Raw genomic sequence first — 20122 nt, 5'->3', positions numbered from 1 at the left:
TGTTTGTGTACCTCAGTCCGATCCGTGGAGTACGGAACCAAGATGGATGCGCCTCTCCTGACTGGTGGGAGGCCGAGTACTGAAGTGGCCTCCGTGCAGGAAAGGCACCGCACAACTGCAGCTGCTTGCTGCCCGGCTGGTCAGCGAAGGTCAGTGGTCATGGGCGCAGGGCCTAACTGGTCCCTGTGACGCCTTGGTTCCACTGCTGATGGCCCTTCAGCTGGAGCAGCCACTGCTGCCGCTGCTGCCGCCTCACATTCCTTTTTTGCTACACTATATTTTTAAATGTTTCCTCTTTGCCTTTTGAACCTGATTATCAATGTAAACACAACTAAAAGAAGCCAACAGTAACTGTGCCACAGCTTGAATGCTATGCTGTCCTAAATTTCCTGCTACAAACATGAGTGCATTGGTTTTTGATCTAGCTCTGGTCTAGTATTCAAGACATGGTAAAATACAGATTCATTGTTTGGAGGTTTTTTTGTTTTGTTTTGTTTTTTGCCAGTATGCCACAAGATGGTCTCTAATTCTAAAAGGAATCCTCACTGTCTTCTGAAATATCACACCCACAGCTTTACCGTTCATATTTCCATCACAGTTCTGTTCCTCTGAATCACTAAGCTCTGAAGACATTATTTAACATCATACTAAGTGAGGTAACCCAGCCTCAAAAGATGAATCATGGTATGCACTCACTAATAAGTGGGTGTTAACCTAGAAAACTGGAATACCCAAAACATAATCCACACATCAAATGAAGTACAAGAAGAACGGAGGAGTGGCCCCTTGTTCTGGAAAGACTCAGTGAAGCAGTATAGGGCAAAACCAGAACAGGGAAGTGGGAAGGGTTGGGTGGGAAAACAGGTGGAGGGAAGGGGGCTGATGGGACTTTTGGGGAGTGGGGGGTCTAGAAAAGGGGAAATCATTTGAAATGTAAATAAAAAATATATTGAATAAAAAAAAGAAAAAAAAGATTAAAAAAAAGGCTTCTCTAGCTTACATCTCCAAACATTTTCATAGTTCTCCATAAACACATTGCAAAGGTGTATGAACCACAAAGTAAGATTTACCACAGAAATAATCTTTCTGATACTAGTTTTTTTGTAATATTAACTTATGTTCTGGTAAGACCAAGATACCTGACAAAGGCAACTTGAAAATAGAAAAATCTATTTGGTTCACAGTTCCAGAGAGTTATAGTTCAATGTATTTGGGGAAAAAAGCGGAGAAGTCCAGTTCATAGTACCAAAAGTATCACTGGGTATCATACCGGGAAGTAGACAGTATGATAAGAACTATGTAGAGTTGTCTAACCATAAAATGTCCTGCTCCAACCACCTTACTTTACCAGTCATGTTCTCTCCTAAATTTTCTACAGCCTCTGAAATTAGAGACACTAACTGGTGATCCAGGATTTGAAACATGAGTTCCTGGGACATTTTCAGAATTGAATGAAAAAAGAAAAAACCTCTCAAGAAATTCTGTAGATAAAGGATCTCTACTCACAGGCTTAAAAGTCTGTGCAAATTAGGAATATTCTTGGTACATTGTTAATTTAAGACAGCATGGCCTAGGAGTTGTAAAATTCCCATATGTAAAATTCCCATCTGAGAATTTAGCTATGGTCAAGATTAAATGCAAAGAATCATATCAGTCTTATAGGATTCTCTTTAATTATGAAGGTTTCATCATGCAGGGTAAGATGGAATGGATGACCATGGAGACAGCAAGCTTTCTTTATTATGTTGATGAACATTGAATTGCCTATTTGAAAGATTTTAGAGAATATGGTTTAATTGCCTAGTAATTCCTCCTCCATTTGTTAATGATTGGCCATTTTTGTTTTTTGTTTATGCAATCTTCAGTATCCTCTGCTTTTACTTTTTAAAAACATTTCCAGGTAAACATTGAGGTTGTAATGGCAATGAGGTAGTTTTGATTTACTTCTCTGTTGTCATTTCCCTGGATCCTTGGCAGTAGAGCCATCGAGAGGACCAAGTCTACTTTACTTCCAGTATGATACCCAGAGCACCCAGCATAGGAAATGTTAACTAATGTATCATCATGGTCTTAATTTTGAGGGATACTCATTTTATAGAGCAGCGTTTTTTTTAATCTCCATGTATTTGTCTCCCCTGTCTCCTGTTTCTATATTTTAATACACACCCCTTCTGTGAATTTAACAGACAGATCTACTGCAATGCTGTGGAGTTCTTTACATTTCTCTAGACCTTTCCTGGAGCTCTGTTTGATTTTGGCTTCTAATATTGTAAAAATAACTTTTCCTAAAATGTTTCAGTAACATTCAACTAAAGAAAATAAGTGATTGTTTTATTTCTGTTAGTTCCGTTCATTAATTTATATGATTTAAAAATTATCTAAAATACATTTTCCTAGATATAAAAGTACTACACTTATTTAAGTTTTTATTACAAAAAGAATGCAAACTCATTGAAATGAAAATTAGAAACACACCTTAAGAATATGGTTTCGGTGCTGGAGCAAGGGTTCAGCCATTAAAGGCTAGGCTCACAGCCAAAATATAAGGTTATGGTATAAAAGATCTTGAAGATGAGGTTATACAGATGTGATCACTCATTCATTGTAGATTCATATGTTTTGGAGTTAAAATAAAATCTTAAAATAGTTTAAATACTTTCCCAAGAAGCTATTTCCCTAGACAGGAGTTAGACAGCAGAAATAGTTTCATGGCAGACATCACAAAGCAGTAGATGCCAATTGCAATCAGAACAAGAAAATCCACCTGATGACCAGGCACACAATTCCGTTTATGGCATATTAGGAGCATCCCAGTTTTTCTCTATGGTGATAATCATCAAACAGCAAACATTCTGAAATTCCCATTAGAGTATGTTAGGGTGCAAAGGATTTTTTTCCTGTTGTAGTGTCTTCAGGAAAGAAACCTTATAAAGTCCCTTTCCTCACTGGTCTGTCCACCTGCTATAATAACTCTCAATCCCACAGACTAATTTCAACGCACCCTGACTGAGGAGCAAAGGGCCTAGGGCTAGACTGAGCCTCATAAATTTCTGTGGTTTCATATCATCTTTTCAGAGGAGTTTTTAATGATATCATTCTGAAGAGTCTGAAAAAAAATTAAACCAAGTTTCTGCTGTGAAGTTGTCACCGTAATGGAAGATGATTACATCTGAAGAAGCTCAAACAGAAAAAAAATGATTGTAGTTGCCTTGTAGTCTCCGGTTAACAAGCGAAAAGTGCACCATACATAACTCCACAAACTGGCGGGCGCCTTTGTCTCTGATAGCTACATCTAGAAAGTTTCTAATAAATTCCACTCCTGGGTTTTGCACATCTAAAGTGACCAACTTTTTTTTTATTGGAGTTGAACTTCAGCAGTTTTTAGAAGTATATTGCAGTAATTGAAAGACTTTCTAAGAGCTGTTGGTGAATCACACTGTAGTAGAGAAAACAAGAAATCAGAAAAAATGTCATGAAGGAAGCAGTAGTCTTTTCTAAAATAGTCGATCCTGGGGTGGCCATTATTAGTACAGGAAAGAGTCCAGGTCTGAGAGTGAGAGGGATTTACCTATAGAGTTTGCGACCGAAACCTCAAGAGTCCCAGTACAGACATGGGGTTTAATTGGCTGAGGTTGTACGTTTTGCTTTGGCTTTTTATTTATGTGTTTATTCTGCAAGTTGTTTTGTTGTTGTTGTTCATTAATTGTGTTTTTCTTAGTTGTTTTTGGATTTAGACCATTCCATGCTATGTAGCCGAGGCTTACATAAAACCCATCACATAGATCACTAGGCCTTATTTAACCTTATGATGCCTCTTCCCTTGCAAGTGTGGGATAACAGGCCTCAACCACACATTCTGGAATTTAAAAAGCTATGAAAAATTAGGTATGCGGCCAACACATGACTTGCCAGGCTGGAAATGGAATACAGTACCTGACAGTGTCAGAACTCTATGTAGGACTCTCATCACGTGCAATGGGAGGTACCCAGTGCTGCTGCTAGCTCCTGGTCCTTTCTCTACTCTCCCGCTACAGCTGACAAAGCCAATACCCTAAACTACATATGATCATTGCTCATATCTGCAGAGCATTGGATCTAGGATACTTGCAGATACCCAAATCCTACCTTAGTACTGAGTTGCATTCTCCATAAATCCACCTGTATACTTAAACCATTTCTAGGCCACCAACAATAACAATCGCAGTCTGGGTGCTACATAAAAAGATAAATACTGCTGTGTTGTAAGGAATTGATCAGAAAGAAGTCTGTACTTATTGAATACAGAACTTTTTCAGCATATTATTGATCTGAGGTTGTTGAACCAGGAATGTGGAATTCATAGATATAAAAAAACCAGATGTACATGTGTGTGTATGTGCATGTGTGTGTGTGTAATGTGACACAGAGATGTATATATAATACTTATACATAGCCCACATAGGCTTACACCCATGCAACATATGGGCATACACACATTCACAATTTCCTACTTGCAAGTGAGGACAATCCTTCCAAATATCATTCTTCAGCAGAGGCCTGGCTGGGGAAGAAAACCTGCAGGTTAAAAAGATTGTAATAATTGCAGCTGGAGTAAGTCTGGTGCTAGACAGAAACTGATTCTTTGATGCTAACTCTTAAAATGTATTTTTCATGACTTTTATATCTCAATAATTATTCCTGAATATGGTCTGATAAAGAAATGGGGCAATCAGAAAAAAAAAAAACACAGTTGTTTGGAATCATGATATAAAAGTAATATAACTGAAAACTGGTTGGATTACAAATGTTTATTGAATCTTTGAAGAAGTTCCAATGGAGGCAAGTACATTTTGTGCTGATATTTGGAGTTATGGCTCCCTGACCCCAGCTGTAATAACAATGACTTCTCTTGTTACCACTGCTGAAGATTCACTTCCCAGATTCTGATAACAATGTTGTCATATGCCAAGAAAGGATGACTGGCAGTGAAAGAGGAAAGGAAAACAGTGCACTGTTTGATGGAACTGATATTTTATAAAACACGGGATATAAAACCACACCTAACTGAACTGATATAATCACAGAGAGTCGGTAATGAAATATAACTGAAACACTATAACCCAATGAGACTTAAAAACAAGACAGACAGAAGGTGGGGGCATCTTCAGCAGAGCACAGAAACTGTCTTTGCAAAGATATTCAATTCTATTGGCAATGAAAAGCCAAAATTTCAGATTTGGTATTTTATTCTCAGGAGCTGTCTTAACAGAAGCAACTTAGGGAACTATGCTACAAACGCAGGTGTTCTTAACCTTAGAATCTGATAGGAGACTAGTCAGTGAATGCTAGATCTTGTTTCCTGCAAACACCAAAGGTAGGGTCACATCAGCCAGCAGAATATCAGATTATGTATCTATTCTGTTACGTGTCCTTAGTTTTATGAATATATCTATAAAGGAAATTTTCTATCAAGTACAGACATATTTTAAAAGGGGGGATGTTAAAATTACAATTTATAAAAGAGAATGGAATCTCTAGCTTCATACTTAGCTTTTCCTTCTAGAAGTAGTCCTGGAAAGTAATATATATGAATGAGAAATATGTACTTGAGAACGATATTTCCTTGAATTCAGCTATGCTGCCCCTGGCTTAATGGCTTCAGGCTCCCAGTCTGTACTGTGTGTGCTCTTTCTGGAATGCACACACACACACACACACACACACACACACACTTGTGGCCTAGCAACAGCAGTGTGAGAGGACTGTGCCTGCTATTTCTGGGTGAGTGTTTACAGGTGCATAGCCAGGCTGTTTGCAGTTTTCCTTTGCAAATTTAGGTCCTCTAAATTTAATTAATTCATCTCCTCTAAGCTTCACTTAATACCTGAAAAGTGGTCTATTTTTTTTCCCAAAGAATAAGAAATTTCTTATTTAAAATCTGAGGGAGGGACTTGGGTGGGAGAGGGGAGGAGAAAGGGAAAGGGGAACATGATCAGGTGTGGGGGGGGGCTAGACAGGAGAGAAGCCATTAGGGCCAGCAGAATGAATGGAAATATGCCACCTGGAGGTGTGTGGAGGGGAGTAGGGGGACCCTCTAGAAAGCACCAGAGACCTGGGAGGTGAGAGACTCAGAACTCAAAGGAAGGGACCTTAGATAAAATGCCCAACAGTGTTGAGAGGGAACTTGTAGAGTCTACCTCCAGTAGAAAGGGCATCAAGTGGAGGGGTGGGGTTGCCATCACACAACCAAAACCGCTGACCCAGAATTGTTCCCGTCTAAAAGAACTGCAGGGACAAAAATGGATACTGAGGGAAAGGCGATCCAGTGACCAGCCCAAATTGGGGTCCATCTCAAGGGGAGGCTCCAAGACCTAACCCTATTCATGATGCTGTGGTGTGCTTACAGACAGGAGTCTATCATGGCTGTCCTCTGAGAGACCCAACAAGCAGCTGACTGAGGCAGGGGCAGATACCTATGCCCAATCATAGGACTAAAGTAGGGGACCCCTGTGGTTGAATTAGAAAAAGGCTAGAAGAAGCTAAGGATGATCCAATAGGAGGACCAGCAGTCTCAACTATCCTGGACTCCTGAGATCTCTCAGACACTGAGCCACCAACCAGGCAGCATACATGAGCTTGTCCAAGCCCCATCCCCACAGCAAAGGACTGCCTGATCTAGCCTCAGATCTGGGAGAAATGCCTAACCCTCTAGAGACCTGAGGCCCCAGGGAGTGGGGAGGCCTCAAAGTTGGGGGTACATCCTCTTGAGGAAGACAAATGGGAGGAGGAATGAGATGAGGAACTGTGGGAGGGTGGGACAGGAAGGGGGCAATAACTGGACTGTTAAAAAAAAAAACCAAAAGTAATTTTAAAAAATCTGAACCTAATGTAGAAAAATACTATTAATTTACAAGAAAAGATCTATGATTGAAAGAAGTATAAAATGCTTAAAGCAACAAAAACAAAAACAAAAGTGGACAGATAGCTTAAATGACCACCCTAGGTCACATCTCATACAGTGTGGCTTGAGAGGTTTTGAGTTAGAATAGATTATTACATCATATTACACCATAGCCAATCAATTATACAGTCTTTATCTAAGAATAAAGACTTGATAAAGGCTGTCAAATTCATGTTTTTCCATTCAATTTCCAAACAGATTAACTCTATAAAATGCACATCATATGTCTCTAAAAATACAACAAACGCAAACACGTCAAGTTGCTCCCATTAATATTTCTCTCAATATCCACAATCATCATCTCAACACCAACTTCTAAATCCTACTGCACGTAAGTTCTACGTAGCCTTTCTTAAAATTTCCACAAAAGGTATGGTTTGAGTCATGGAGACTGATAATATCTTATATACTATAAATATGATGAAAATACTTGTATTCATACTGCCTAATAAGTCATGATCATCTACTAATTACGCAATTGCAATGTAAACCAGTTCTATGCTTATTAATTTATTTTGTCAGAAAATCCTTATTGCTTCTCAGCCTTTTGGCTAAGATCAAGTGTAGAAAATCCTTATGATTTTGATAGTTTTGAAGCAGTTTCCTTTTCAAATTTTAAGTATTTTCTATTTGTGTATCTATGTGAGTGTGTGCCTCATGCACATGGCTGTCTATGCTGGCCAGACACATGTGTGAGAGCTCCCCAAGCTGCAGCCAGCCTGAGGTGAGTGCCGGGAACCGAAGCCTGGTCCTCCAGAAAAGCATCAAGCAACTCTAACTGCTGGTTCATCTCTTCAGCCCCAACTTTAATGCCTTACTTGGTTATTGCCCTTCTCTTTCAAGAAGCATTTCCTGATCCCATTTTTTACAGTTATTCTAACACAAGAATACTATTTCTTGGTCCAGAGGAAGGGCCATCAGCAGTGGAACCAAGATGACAGGGTCCAGGCAGATCCTGCGCCCACTACAACTGACCATCGCTGGCCAGCCGGGCTGCAAGCAGCGGCGGATTTACAGCGCCTTTCACCACACAGAAGCCACTTCAGAACTCTGCCTCCCGTCAGTCAGTTACGAGAGATTCGACTTCATCTTGGTTCTCGGACGCCAGAGAGATCAGACAGACTGAGGTACACAAATATAACCCAAGACCAACATCTGCCATTTTGGCAATGGGATGCCAGAGAGTTCTGGCAGGCAAAGCAGGCATAGCCCGAGGCTAACATGGGGGAGGGGTCCTAGGCCCTACAGGCCCTGGACTGCCCTCAGGCCCTGGGCTGCTCAGTGGGCCATCTGTGTGCCAACCCGGCCAGGAGGCTGTTAGACCAGGAGACTCTCCTGGCACTTTCAACACACTGCCATCCTGGCCACCTGACAGAACCAGTTAACAGTCATAACCCGAGGGGAACTTTCCTCAGACTTTGGCCTGCCAGGCTTTTGCCTAGACTCAGGGCCTGAGCAGCTAGGCTAGCCTTGTGTGCACCCACCCGGTTGGGAGATCTGCTGCCCAGCAGAGTGATCATCACTCAGAAAAGGTCCCGCAGCATACCCTATCAGCTCTCCCTGAAGGAGCAAACGGGCACCATCTGGTTCACAGACACAATCTGGGGCAAGGCACACTAGGACTGCAAGGGCACCCAAGAGGAGGACCGCACATCAACAATCACCGACAGGAGAAACCCAGCCATCCAGTATTGTGGAAATAGCCCTAGAGCTTCACAGAAGGCTCAAATACCAGCCAGAGACAAGACCAAATAACACCAGAGAACAAGATGGCAAAGGGCAAATGCAGGAACACCACTAACAGAAATCTAGGCAATATGGCAGCGTCTGAACCAAACTCTCCGACATCAGCAAGTCCTGGTTATGCCAACACACCAGAAAAACAAGATTTGCATTTAAATTCACTGGTCATGATGCTGCTAGAAGAACACAAAAAGGACATAAATGAATCTCTTAAAGAAATACAGGGGAACATGAATGAGCTAGAAACCCATATAATGGAAACACAAAAATCACTTAAAGAAATTCAGGAGAATAAAGCTCAAGAGATAGAAGCCAATAAAGAAGAAATGCAAAAACAAAAAACAACAACAACAAAAAAAACAAAAAAAAACCAAAACAAAACAAAAAAAACTTTAAGAAATGCAGGAAAACTTGAGTCGACAGACAGAAGTCATGAGAGGAAACACAAAAATCTCTTAAAGAATTAAAGGAAAAACACAAACAAACAAATGATGGAACTGAGCAAAACCATCCTGAATCTAAAAACAGAAGTAGAAACAACTAAGAAACCACAAAGGGAGACAACTTTGGAGATAGAAAACCTTGAGAAGAAATCAGGGGCCATAGATGCAAATATCAACAACAGAATACAAGAGATGGAAGAAAGAATCTCAGATGCCAAAGATACCATAGAAACCATTGACTCAACAGTCAAAAAAAAAAAATGCAAAATGCAAAAAGCTTGTATCCCAGAACATCCAGGAAATCCAGGACACAATGAGAAGACCAAACCTAAGGATTATAGGTATAGATGAGAGTGAAGATTTACAACTGAAAGGGCCAGCAAATATCTTCAACAAAATTATGGAAGAAAACTTTCCCAACTTAAAGAGAGAGATGCCCATGAATATACAAGAAGCCTACAGAACTCCAAACAGACTGGACCTGAGCAGAAATACCTCCTGTCACATAATATTCAAAACCCCAAATGCACTAAACAAAGAAAGAATATTAAAGGCAGTAAGAGAAAAAGGCCAAGTAACATATAAAGGAAGAAAGACCTATCAGAATCACACCAGACATCTCACCAGAGACCATGAAAGCTAGAAGATCCTGGGCAGATCTCATGCAGACTCTAAGAGAACACAAATGTCAGCCAAGACTACTATACTCAGTAAAACTCTCAATCACCATAGATGGAGAAACCAAGATATTCCATGACAAAACCAAATTTACACAATATCTTTCCACAAACCCAGCTCTGCAAAGAATAATAGGAGGAAAACTCCAATACAAGGAGGGAAACTATACCCTGGAAAAAGCAAGATAGTTACCTTCTTTCATCAAACCCAAAAGAAGATAACCAAATATAAAAATAAAATCAAAAATGACAGGAAGTAATAATCACTATTCCTTAATACCTCTTAACATCAATGGACTCAATTCCCCAATAAAAAGACATATACTAACAGACTGGATAAGGAAACAGGACCGTACATTTTGCTGCATACAGGAGACACACCTCAGTGTCAAAGACAAAAACTACCTTAGAGTAAAAGGCTGGAAGACACTTTTACAAGCCAATGGTCTCGGGAAATGAGCCAGAGTAGCCATTCTAATATCAGATAAAATTGACTTTCAACCTAAAGTCATCAAAAGAGACATAGAAGGACACTTCTTTCTGGTCAAAGGAAAAATCCACCAAGAAGAACTTTCAATCCTGAACATCTATGTGCCAAATGCAAGGGCACCCTCATTCATAAAAGAAACTTTACTAAAGCTCAAAGCACACATTGCACCTAATGAAAATGAAGGCACAGTGTACCCAAATCTTTGGGACACAATGAAAGCAGTGCTAAGAGGAAAACTCATAGCCCTGAGTGCCTCCAAAAAGAAAATGGAGAGAGTATACAATTAGCAGCTTAACAACACACCTGAAACCCCTGGAACAAAAAGAAGCCAATTTACCCAGGAGGAGTAGAAGACAGGAAATCATCAAACTCAGGCTGAAATCAATCAAGTGGAAACAAAGAGAACCATGCAAAGAATCAACGAATCCAGGAGCTGGTTCTTTGAGAAAATTAACAAGATAGATAAACCCTTAGCCAGACTGACCAAAGGGCAGAGAGAAAATATCCAAATTAACAAAATTAGAAATGAAAAGGAGGATATAACAACAGAAACTGAGGAAATCCAAAGAATCATTAGACCCTACTACAAAAGCCTATACTCAACACGACTGGAGAATCTGGAGGAAATGGACAATTTCCTAGACAGATACCAAATACCAAAATTAAATCAGTACCAAATAGATCATCTAAACAGTCCCATAACCCCTAAAGAAATAGAAGGGGTCATAGAAAGTCTTCCAACCAAAAAAAAAAAAAAAAAAAAAAAGCACAAGACCAGATGGTTTCAGTGCAGAATTCTATCAGACCTTCAAAGAAGACCTAACACCAATACTCTTCAAACTATTCTACAAAATAGAAACAGAAGGAGCACTACCCAATTCCTTCTACGAAGCCACAGTTATGCTGATACCAAAACCACACAAAGATCCAACAAAGAAAGAGAACATCAGACCAATTTCCCTTATGAAAATCAATGCAAAAAATACTCAATAAAATCCTTGCCAACCGAATCAAAGAACACATAAAAACGATCATCCACTATGATCAAGTAGGCTTCATCACAGGGATGCAGGGTTGGTTCAATATAAGGAAATCCATCAATGCAATCCACTACATAAACAAACTCAAAGAAAAAACCACATGGTCATTCCACTGGATGCTGAAAAAGCATTTGACAAAATTCAGCATCCTTTCATGCTTAAAGTCTTGGAAAGAACAGGAATTCAAGGCCCATACCTAAACATAGTAAAAGCAATATACAGCAAACTGGAAGCCAGCATCAAACTAAATGGAGAGAAACTTGAAGCAATCCCACTAAAATCAGGGACTAGACAGGGCTGCTCCCTTTCTCCTTATCTTTTCAATATTGTACTTGAGGTACTAGCTTGGGCAATTCGACAACATAAGGAGGTCAAAGGGATACAAATTGGAAAGGAAGAAGTCAAACTATCATTATTTTCAGATGATATGATAGTCTACCTAATTGACCAAAAAACTCCACTAGAGAACTTCTACAGCTGATAAACAACTTCAGCAAAGTGGCAGGTTATAAAATCAACTCACACAAATCAGTTGCATTCCTATGCTCAAAGGATAAGCAGGCTGAGAAAGAAATTAGGGAAATGACCCCCTTCACAATAGCCACAAACAGTATAACGAACCTTGTGGTGACTCTTACCAAACATGTGAAAGATCTGTATGACAAGAACTTCAAGACTCTGAAGAAGGAAATGGAAGAAGACCTCAGAAAATGGGAAAACCTCCCATGCTCATGGATCGGTAGAATCAATATAGTTAAAACGGCCATTTTGCCAAAAGCAATATACAGATTCAACGCAATACCCATCAAAACCCCAACCTAATTCTTCATAGAGTTAGAAAGAGCAATTTCTCAAATTCATCTGGAATAACAAAAAACCCAGGATAGCTAAAACTATTCTCAACAACAAAAGAAATTCTGGGGGAATCAGTATCCCTGACCTCAAGCAATATTACCGAGCAATAGTGTTAAAACTTCATGGTATTGGTACAGTGACAGGCAGGTGGATCAATGGAACCGGTTTGAAGATCCCGAAATGAACCCACACACCTATGGCCACTTGATCCTCGACAAAGGGTCTGAAAACATCCAATGGAAAATTTCAACAAATGGTGCTGGTTCAACTGGAGGTCAGGATGCAGAAGAATGGGAATTGATCCATCCTTGTCTCCTTGTACTAAGCTCAACTCCAAATGGATCAAGGTCCTCCACATAAAGCCAGACACTCTGAAGCTAATAGAAAAGAAACTGGGGAAGACCCTTGAGAACATCGGTATGGGGGAAAGTTCCTGAACAGAACACCAATAGCTTATGCTCTAAGATCAAGACTTGACAAATGGGACCTCATAAAATTACAAAGTTTCTGTAAAGCAAAGGACACCATCAAAAGGACAAATCAGCAACCAACAAATTGGGAAAAGATCTTCACCAACCCTACATCAGATAGAGGGCTAATATCCAATATATACAAAGAACTCAAGAAGTTAGACCCCAGAAAACCAAATAACCCTATTAAAAAATGGGGTACAGAGTTAAACAAAGAATTCTCACCTGAAGAACTTCGGATGGTGGAGAAACATCTTAAAAAATGCTCAACTTCACTAGTCATCAGCGAAATGCAAATCAAAACAACCCTGAGATTTCACCTTACACCAGTCAGAATGGCTAAGATTAAAAACTCAGGAGACAGCAGGTGTTGGCAAGGATGTGGAGAAAGAGGAACACTCCTCCACTGCTGGTGGGGTTGCAAATTAGTACAACCACTCTGGAAATCAGTCTGGCAGTTCCTCAGAAAACTGGGCACCTCACTTCTGGAGGATCCTGCTATACCACTCCTGGGCATATACCCAGAGGATTCCCCAGCATGTAATAAGGATACATGCTCCACTATGTTCATAGCAGCCCTATTTATAATAGCCAGAAGCTGGAAAGAACCCAGGTAGTATCCCTGAACAGAAGAATGGATGCAAAAAATGTGGTATATATACACAATGGAGTACTATTCAGCCATTAGAAACAATGAGGCTTTTTTTTTTTTTGAGACAGGGTTTCTCTTTGTAGTTCTGGCTGTCCTGAAACTCACTCTGTAGACCAGGCTGGCCTCGAACTCAGAAATCTGCCTGCCTCTGCCTTCCAAGTGCTGGGATTACAGGCGTGTGCCACCACCGCCCGGCTCATTAGAAACAATGAATTCATGAAATTCTTAGGCAGATGGATGGAACTGGAGAACATCATACTAAGTGAGGTAACCCAGTCTCAAAAAATCAATCATGGTATGCACTCACTAATAAGTGGATATTAACCTAGAAAACTAGAATACCCAAAACATAATCCACACATCAAATGAGGTACAAGAAGAACGGAGGAGTGGCCCCTTGTTTTGGAAAGACTCAGGGTAGCAGTATAGGGCAAAACCAGAGCAGAGAAGTGGGAAGGGGTGGGTGGGAGAACAGGGGAAGGGAAAGGGGCTTATGGGACTTTTGGGGAGTGGGGGGCCAGAAAAGGGGATATCATTTGAAATGTAAATAAAAAATATATCAAATAAAAAAAAAGAATACTATTTCTAATATCCTCCAAGAGTAGCTGTCCATCTCCACTTCTCCTGAATGGAGATAATATTTTCATCCATCAGGGGTGTAACCCATTCAGAGAAATTACATTTTACAGCAGAGAGACAAACATAATTGGCTGAAAGGAGAGTGGTTATCTCCAAGTCATAGTTTCATGGTATATGCCTGGGTTAGTAACTAAGCTTCTAGAGAAATAAACACTTCCTAGGTCATCAGGGAGTGCTACTTGTACCTTTTCGCATTTTGGTCAACCCTGGGATGGAGTTGCTAATACTATCATCCCAATACAAAGAAGGAAAATTGTCTCCCTGAGATTAAGTAACTAACCCAGGGTAGAGTTTCCAAGGGAAGCTGGAACTGAAGCACAGCTTTTAATGAATGTCCCCAGAGCATGTGCAGCCATAAAGAGTATTCAAAAAGAAATTCTGACCCAAGGAGCTGAAGAGGTTTGCAGCCCCATAGGAGGAACAATAATATGTACCAAACAGGGACTACAAGGACTAAACTACCAAGCAAAACATCATGGAGGACCCATGATTCCAGCTACATATGTAGCAGAGGATGGCCTTGTCAGACATCAATGAGAGGAGAGGCCATTCGTCCTGTGAAGGCTCGATGCCCCAGTGTAGGGGAATGCCAGGACAGGAAAGTGGGAGGGGGGAGTGTTGTTGAGTAAGGGGAGGGGGATAGGTATGGGGTTTTTGGAAGGGATACAAGGAAAGGTAATAACATTTGAAATGTAAATAAAGCAAATACCTAATAATTTTTTTTAAAAAAGAAATTCTATCCTTTCACTGGAAGTTACCTAGTAATGTTATATAACCCAACATTGTCCAAAGCAATAGTTGAATAAAATAACCTTTACCCAGGAAATTCTTCTGACCTGAAGAATTTACTAAAAACAATACACATCATACCTGAAGGTATTTGGGGTTCTGACATTTTTCTGAACTCAAAAGAAATAAACAGATTCTTAAGCAGCAGACAGTTTCTCACTTTGCATCCATGCCTTGGATGGGCTACCGAGATGATCATGTGATATACACTGAAAAAGTGTAAGAACTAATGTTACCTGGAACTAAAGTTGTAAGCAGAAAATGAGAAAAATACTGTATAAAAAGTTCAATGGAAATTTTACCTCACTTCCATTTATTTAATTGACACATAATTATTGTACACATAAATAGGGTACAGTGTGTTTATCAGCCTGTGCATATAGTGTATAATGATCAATTCAAGGTAATTAGTATTTAAACTCTTTAAGTACATAATTTTTGTGTGGAGATTCTTTGAACATTGTTACATATAAAACACATGAAAAATTGGCCCGCTTCCATGCTACAATTTTCAAGAAATCCAGGATTCCTTTGTATCCCAAGCCTTCTTTCTCGGGGCCTCAAGTTCCTTTCTCTTACGGTATCAATTCTCTCTCTCTCTCTCCCTCTCTCTCTCTCTCTCTCTCTCTCTCTGTCTCTGTCTCTCTCTCTCTCTCTCTCTCTCACACACACACACACACACAGAGGGACAGACAGAGACAGAAACAGAGACAGAAACAGAGACAGAGAGACAGAGAGACAGACAGAGACAGAGAACTAGAGAAGGTGTGAGGGGCAGGGATGGAGGGACAGAGGGGACAGATATGAACTGTTTATTCTGTGAGTAATGCCACACCAGTGCCTTGTGTATAGCAGGACATTACTGCTCCGTGGAAAAGGAATCCCGTGTGTCTGATTCCTCCAGGAGCGATGCTTTACTCTGAAGCAATCTGCTCTACCGTGTCATTCCTGAGGTGAGAATGAGTGCTTGCTCCCGAGTGTATCTGCTTTTGGTGATGCTGCCTTTCATGAGCATCATCAGACTCTAGTTTCCTCAGCCTCTCACTGTGAACTCAACGTCAGTCTGTGTCCAGGGAGCTCCAGGCTTTCAGTGCTACACTGGGACCACTGCAGAATCCAGTTCCAGAGCTGAGCAGCTGTAAAGTTCCCACACACTGTCGTTGTGTGTACCCAAATCTTACCTCACGAGTCAATTTAGCAAATATGCCTTTTGTTGTAGATATACTGTTGATTGTGGTTCTCTAGAAAACAGGCCTAATGCAATAAGATACTACTACACGAGAATAAATATATTATTGATCTTTATCATTATGCCCAGTTATATAACAATTGGAAGCATCTAGGTTTTTCTGTTGAGCAACTGTCTTCATTGCTGGTGATGATGGTATGACCAGAAAACAGTTTTGACAGGTTTTTCTTAAAACCAACGCCACACTATTGAAACCACAAGTCAGATTCTTACTTCCTAGATATTTACTCAAAACAATAAAAGACTGTTTACCTCAAACCTGTAGGTACATTATTATCACTGTTTTACTCAAAAACCCTGGTAGGACTTTTCTTCAGTTTGTGAGCAAACCATTTCACATTCTTACAACAGAGTGGTGTCAGCATTGAGAAATCTGAGCTACTGATATGTGCAACAGCAAAGATACATTATGATAGCCTGGAAACAGTAAAACAGTGAAAGACCGCTAGGACTCAGGATTGGGGGTTTCTTGACATTTATATCCTTGTTTTTAATGACCGAGTAGTGTTCCATTGTGTAAATGAACCAGATTTTCTCTATCCATTCTTCAGTTGAGGGACATCTGAGTTATTCTCAGTCTCTAGCTATTATGAATGAGGCTGCCATAAATATAGTTGAGCAGGAGGCCTTGTGGGATGGTGGAGCATCTTTTTGGTATATGTCCAGGAGTGGTAGAGCTGGGTCTTGAGGTAGCACTATTTCCACATTTCTGAGAAACCACCAAATTAATTTCAGGATGGCTGCATGAGTTTTTGCTCCCACCAGCAGAGGAGGAGCATTTCCCTTGCTCCACAGCCTTGCCAGCACGAGCTGTGCCTTGAGGTTTTGATATTAGCCATTCTGATGGGTGCAAGGTAGAATCTCAGCGTTGTTTTGATTTGCTTTTCTCTGTGTAGCCCTAGAGCTTTTTCAGTGTGTGGCTCACGGTAAATGTTTAAGCAAGATGAAAGGTTTGTAGAGATGGTAAGAATACAGGTTTGGAAAACAAACATCTGAGTTGAAACTCTGACCCTTCTTCTCCTACTCTGTATGCTTGATTCAGTTATTAATGTGTCTATAAAATGGAGGTTACTAAGTCATTTTTCTTATACTTACTGCTATCTATACATTGTGTCATAACAGTGTATCCCCAAACTCTTCAGCCTAAAATAGCACCCAATTAGTATCTCTCTCACAGTTTCTGTGGAACTTGACTTAGCTGTGTTCTCCACCTCACCATGATTTGAGTAGCTGAGATAAAGGAGTAGCTGTGAGAGACTCTGCAGGTTTGACCAAGTTTCACTTCAAAGCCCTTTCGTGAGACTGAGGTAATAATGTTTGAATTCTTTAAGAAGGGTTGGACTGATGGCCTCATTTCCTCCAGTAGTAAATGTTTTCCACAAAAAGCAATGTGAGAAAAGTCATCAAAGCATGTTCTCAGAAGTTGGAAGTCCTGGTCTGTGTGGCACAAACACATGTGGCATCTGCTCACCCTTGTCATGTTTCACTGACTGAAACATGTTATTAGTTCCAGTAAATGGGAAAAACTGGGGAACTGAAAAAATTTGTCTACTATGTATGAGTACAAGGCAAATAAAACAGAAGGTTCAGTGAAATTCCTGTTACAGAATCAATAAGCAAACAGCTATTGCTGCCCAGTAGATCAATTACTAAGCAAGGAATAAAAACTATGCAGGTAGCTAGATTCACCACTAGATGGTGGTAGATCCTTCGGAGCCTTCTCTTTGTAAAGTGGGGTCAGAGAATTTGAGTATCGGTGACCCCAGCAGAACCAGATGCAAAAGAACATGTTCATAATGAAGAAATAAACAAAGATATATCCAAACACATAGGCCTCAAGCACTTGAACCTTTGAAATTTCAGTGTTATTTGGAGTGTAATCTGGCTTTTTACTCCAAAACAAAGCATAAACTATGAAGACAATAAAACCACTGCTCATTTTCACATACACGATATCTCAGATATACACCCAGCATTGACTTAGTTTCCATCTTAGAGACTAAGAAGCCTTGTGCTTACATTTTACATATAATATCTATTACACTGTTATATAAAACACAGTAAATCTCACTGTTGAAAATTTAGAAACTGCAGAAAGCATAAAGAAAAGCAATACTGTTTGAGCCCCTAGAATTACAATGTACCCTTCTTCCATTCCTCCCCCTTCTTTATTAGCATCTCTCTGCATTCTTCTTCGCCATTCCCATAACACATGCTCATGTTGAAACTGAAATCCTATTTACACAAAGCTTGGCCTCCTGCTTTTATCACATAGCATACTGTGACCATTTTATTTTTTACATTCTCCACACTGATTTATGATGTATTCGTTTGGTGACCTTTGTAGACCTGAGGATAAAATACCGAGTTTTATAAAGCTTGGAGAGTCTTGGTGTCTCATGACCAAGGTGGAGATCACAGAGAACCCAGTGAGGATTCTGTCGCTTAGCAGATGAATGAACTTGACTGTTCAGAGATTCCGTTTCCTCATCTTCAAATGTGCTTACCTTGCTAGAGGGGCAAAGTGACCTAATAATAATTAAGGCCTAGGAAAGTGACTCTGCTTTTACTGTTGCAGAAAACCTTTTAATGTCACATTTAGTGTGCAGATAGCTTTTTTCTGTGTTAGCAGTTTTATTACACACTTAGAAAATGACCAAATCTCAGGGTGCACTTAAATGGGATTGCATGCTAAGATAAATAACCCATATCAGGTTCCTTCCCATCATCAGCAAACAAGAAAGCTGGGTACCGAGCTCACTATTATTTGAGAGAATTTTGTTTTCTGGAAATGTGATCAAACTCTGTGTCAATGATTCTTAACATCTACTACAAGGATTACACTTTTGTTGTTATATATACTGATGTGTGCTATTGTCAAATCTAGTAGCAAGTCATGTTTGTAGTGCAGGAATAATCCAACTTTGAGGCATTACCTGTTGCATGTTTTAAAATGGTTTTCTCATCTCTTATCTTTTTAAATTGTACTGATAAATACATATCAAAATTTACCTTCCTGGCCATTAATTGTACCATTCAGTAATGCTAGGTCTGTTATAACGTATGGCCAATTGTCCAAAGTCTTCATCGAGCCAAGCTGAGAGTCTGTTCCTTCCTCCCTTTTCTCATCTCCAGGAGAGCACCGTTCTACTCTGGCTCCGCCAAGTTAGCATTTATGGACCTTATGTAGGTGAAGTCTTATGCATTTATCATCTAATCATGTGGCTGCTTTGTTTCTCTTAGCATAATAGCATCAGGGCTGAGCCATACTGTGGCAAAATGTCCCATTTTAAAGATTAATATTAGCTTGAATGTACAACACACATAAATAAAATTTATTTATCCATCAGTGGACATTTGAATTGCCCCCATATTTTCCCTATTATAGATGATGCAGTCATTAATCCTGATGTAAAAATTCCCTTCTCCCTGCCCCGTCTCTCTTGCTTCTTCTGTCCCACAAAACTGGAAGGAAAGCACAGTGACAGGGAGTTACATCCAAAGTTTCCCAGTCCTCAGAAGCCATGCTTTCTCTCATCACGTTGTCTACAGAGAAGAGGGGTTGTTGGATTTTAAGGCAAAAAAGAAAAATAGACTTTTTCTCTGTTCTTACACAACAGTGATCAGCAAACAGTAATTATGTGACCCAGGAAGGTGTGAGTACTTTGCCTCACGAGCAAACAAGTCATCAACAGTGAACATAAACTGGGGGTCTAATTCTGTTTTACCTTAAGCATTCTAGAGAGTTTTCTCCATTCTTAAGATACTAGTTACCAGTCAACCCTTTACCTTCCAAACATTACAGCTTTGGAGAACCCAGGAAGTTTGAAAATTGGATGTCAAGTAAAAGGGAAGAAATCCAAATGTCACATGTCACTCACAATTTTATATATGAAAATCATGCTTTTTGTGTATTAGTATTAACTGTGTGTGTGTGTGTGTGTGTGTGTGTGCGCGCGCGCACACGCGCGCGCGCGTTTATTTCTACCCTAGAGTTTTATGTTTGCCAAACACATTACCACCTCCTATTTAGGTTTTTTAATTGGATATTTTATTTATTTACATTTCTAATGTTATCCCCTTTCCCATTTTCCTACCTCCCCAAAACCCCCATCCCGTCCCCTTTACTCCTGCT

The 20122-nt window shown here is 40.0% G+C and overlaps 1 protein-coding gene and 1 pseudogene across 1 annotated transcript in view; both read left to right on the top strand.

Moving 5' to 3' along the window:
* Positions 1-20122, top strand: part of Crb1 (crumbs cell polarity complex component 1) — a 139679-nt gene that overhangs the window by 53166 nt on the left and 66391 nt on the right. The gene's annotated exons all lie outside the window — the stretch shown is intronic.
* LOC127697994 (uncharacterized) lies at positions 7472-7642 on the top strand (annotated as a pseudogene).

This window comes from Apodemus sylvaticus, chromosome 12, assembly GCF_947179515.1.
Source record: "Apodemus sylvaticus chromosome 12, mApoSyl1.1, whole genome shotgun sequence".
Lineage (NCBI taxonomy): Eukaryota > Metazoa > Chordata > Mammalia > Rodentia > Muridae > Apodemus > Apodemus sylvaticus.
Note: the sequence above shows the minus strand (reverse complement) of the source record. Positions and strands in the feature narration are given on the sequence as shown.